We start from the raw sequence: 3,794 nt of genomic DNA, 5'->3' as shown, positions 1-3,794 counted from the left end.
GGAGAGGGAGAGAGAGGGAGAGAAAGAAAGAGAGGGAGAGAGAGGGAGAGAGAGAGAGAGAGCAGCCGGCCAACCACATAGCGTGACGCGGGAGTGGAGGACTTGTTTCAGAGCTAGAGGGGCCTAAGAGAGTCGGCACGTCAGGCACCAGACATCAAATCGACGAAAATTCCGCGCACAAAGTGTCTGACTGGTCGTCGATGTATCGATTCGTTGTGTAGGAGTGTGTGTGTGCGCGCGCGCGGCGAGGAGAGAGAGACTGGATTAGAGATGGATAAAGCAGATTGGTGGATGGACAGAGTGAGTTAGGCCGGTACGAGGGGGCTAATGCCTCTTGACAGATGTTAGGGGGCGCCAACAGAGGTGTCGATTAGCTGCACGATGTGTAACAACCAGGCGTACACAGCCACGAGCATCTCTAGCGCGCGTTCTGAGCCACGTCAGTTTTATGGGTGGATATCTTTGAGCTAGATAAATGCCTGAAATGGCGTTATATCTCTCACAAAGGCAACTATCTTGATCCCTTTGCCCCAACTCAATCCTCGGACACAGCGGTAAATCGGGCGTGGCTGCTTAGGTGACCCCCCCTTCCCCCTCCACGCTACCGCCACCGCATTCCGCCATCTATCACGGCAGCCAACCTGAGGCGGCCTCATTCTCCTCGGGTAGGCCGACACGTACGCCGGTGATGAGTCAATTACATTGGCCTTTTCAGTAGGAAGGTTGGTAGCGCGTGCGTGCCGCCGGGCCTGCACCTCGGCCTGCGCCCCCGCGCGTACCTCAGCCGGGAACTGGTCAGCCGTGGAGCTGGAGCCCCAGCTCACATGCGTTTTGCAAAGTTGAAGTTACCACACTAACACGCTCGTGTTGCTGGTGCTTAAACTGCAAATGCGTTCTAAACGCTTAGGTGTGTTGAACGCACGGTTCGAGAATGTTTAAGAGGGAGGGAAGGAATGGGACCTCCTATAGTCTAATGTTTTGGGAAAGGTTTTGTTTCCAACACAAGTGAGAATGTAGAGTGGAGATAAGTAAAGTCTCCTCTCTTACATAGTCGGGCCGGGGCGTGCACGTCTCCATAGGTCTGTTGGTGTCATTATTATTTTTTATTAGGGGATGGGCAACATATCGCGCGGTGGCGTGCCGAAAGGACCTCATAAGCCCCCCCGCGGGGCACCCGCAGACCCCCGCCGGGCCCCGTCGGCCGTCGGTTGCGGTACCGGCCCGGGGTACCCCTGGGTCGCAACGCATTCGGAGTGTCCGGGCGCACCGATATGTGAGAATTTTATTGCTGTGTCTATTGCTATTCGAGACACATGGGGCCATCCATACGGTGCGGGGCCGCCCAGCGGTGGGGCCTTTGGGACCCCGCGCGCGGCTTAAATCCTCGAAACGACGCCGCGCGGCGCGACACTCAACACTACGGACCCGTCCGTTTGGTTCGGGTGGCGCGGTGAACGCGGAAATGTTTGGGGCCGCGGGAAAAAATATGAAAGTGGTGATGGGCGTTTGGCACCGTGAAAATGTGCAAGGGCAGACAAACACACACCTACGCAACGGCGCAACAGGTCGATCCGAGGGCGGAGCGGCGAAGCGAAATCTTTTGGCGAAAACCATTAGGGGGGAGGGCCCTACCTGCGTGGGTCTCTAAGGCGATGCCGACGCCCCGGATTCCGGGCCCCAGAAGAGTCCCTGAGGCCCCAGATATCTTCATCAGTGTGGCTTATTTATACAGACGTGTCGAGCGATGATTTACCGACAACATAAATTGAGGGATACTACTCCTGACACAGCACCTTTTTGGGGGGATAGAACAGACTCCCTGATTTGAAGTGTCTCATCGATCCATGGACCCCTTATACCGCTCGCTGGACACCGCGAGAGTGTGGGTCCAGCCACTGAATCATAGAGTGGGGAGTCCACACTACACATAGTTGATTAAATATGCATTAAATATGCGGGATAGTTGGGACTTTTGGGCTATGCCACAATATTGTTGCTTTTCAGGGACTCAGACTTGCTGAAATCTGCTCAGGGCAAAAGAGTAGCCGACGGACGACGGGAAGGTCCTGCCCGTGTCACCGCGCGTCCGCGTCCGGAAGACTTGGCTTGGCAGCGCCGTCTTGAGACCAGCGGCTGCAGCGACAGTGTCTTTCGGAGGCAGCCCGCCGGCGGCAGCGCCCGGCCCGGGATCAGCTCTGGAAATGGACCGAAAGCAAGCAGCGGCCTCTGGACCAGACATCAAAGCCTAATAACAAACCCCATTCACTCAGCTTCCCGAAGCGATACCCATAAAATGGCGACCGGGTGCTTCCAGCGAAATGAAAACCGGCCAAAGTCAGTCCACATCCACACAGCCGCCGGGCCGGCAGGGCGGCAGAGCCCCGGCCAAAGCACATGTTTTAGACTTTGAGACTGTGTTTAGCAAACTGGCCTGAGTGATGAATAAATTAAGACCCGCCCGTCAGAAACTCATACTTCCGAACGGCCGTGCGATCATCTTTTTAGCATATCCTTGTGTCGCCTGAAGGTAGCGGGAGGAAAGGAGAAAGTAAAGAAGAGAGAGGGAGAGAGAGATAAAAAGATACTCGGGCAAAGAGAGGAGGGGGGCGCAAGATAAAAGTATTTCCGAAGCCTACTGAAAGGTACATAAATGTTGTTTATAGCCGTAAACAACTCAAATTGGGCATCTTGTGCGGGTTTGTCGGAGCGCACAAGGCCCTCATCACCCTCGAACCGGCAGCCAAGTGGCACTGGCACCCGAAACCCGACTCGTACCTCGCGTTGGCCATATTGCCAGCGGTACCCGTCCACGCAGGTAGTTTCGTTCAGAAGAAGGTCATATTAGGGCATGCTATATTTGAGCGGCAGCCTCACTCGACTAGAACAACTCGTAATGACAGGCGATTCGTATGCATAGTCCTCACCCAGCCTATTTCTGCGCCACCCAGCCCGCGCCCGCCCGACGGGGCCGCCCCAGAGACAAAGAGCCGGCGATCCATTTTAATTCCGAGTTGATGACGATTGTATGATGATACGATGTCCACTTGTCACATGAATTACTCAAGAAGCCCCCTCTTGCCTCCGACTCACCGGGTGACTCGAACCGCCGCGCGAGCGCGGCGTGAAACAATTCGGGGAACGTTCCTCAGTGATGGCGATCAACGTCGCATCACACGAATGGGGGGCGGCGCATCCTCAAAGGATACAACACAGACAGCGTGCTGCTGCCGGGGATATTTGGGGTCGATTTGGGTGGTCAAATCGGACAAATTCGGATATATTCGATTGACGGAGTAGAGAAAGTTTGTCACGCCGTCATGTGTCACTTTTGCCGCATTTGCATTCCCGCTCGCGATGCGGGCCGCGTGCCATTAATTAAGCGACTCGGCGGGGCGGATTTGGTGTCAGGTCGTGTTCATTCTATAATTTATGCGCGCGCTCGCTTTAGTTGTGACCGCTCGCAATTAGCAAATCAGGCTCGCGCGCGCCCCCCTCTCTGCCCCTAACCTAACCCCCTTTTCAGCGCCCACTCTAGGACAGGGGGGACGAGGAGGAAGCCCTGCCAAAAACACACGACGTGCATCTTGCGATATCGGACTGGTTCGGGTGCGTATTTTGCAGAATCGCGGGCAGACACACGGGCGGAGCGTGTGTATGGATGTGTGTCGTTAGATTCATTTTGCGCCCCGCTGCGTTATGGCCGTGGGTGTAACAAAATAAAGCCGAGGAAACGGGAGAGGGGAGGGAGGGAGAGAGAGGGAGAGGGAGAGAGAGAGGGAGAGGGAGAGAGAGAG

Source organism: Frankliniella occidentalis, unplaced genomic scaffold (genome assembly GCF_000697945.3).
Source record: "Frankliniella occidentalis isolate FOCC.00 unplaced genomic scaffold, Focc_3.1 Scaffold67, whole genome shotgun sequence".
Classification (NCBI taxonomy): domain Eukaryota; kingdom Metazoa; phylum Arthropoda; class Insecta; order Thysanoptera; family Thripidae; genus Frankliniella; species Frankliniella occidentalis.
The sequence above is the reverse complement of the archived record's forward strand: the minus strand, read 5'-3'. Positions refer to the sequence as shown.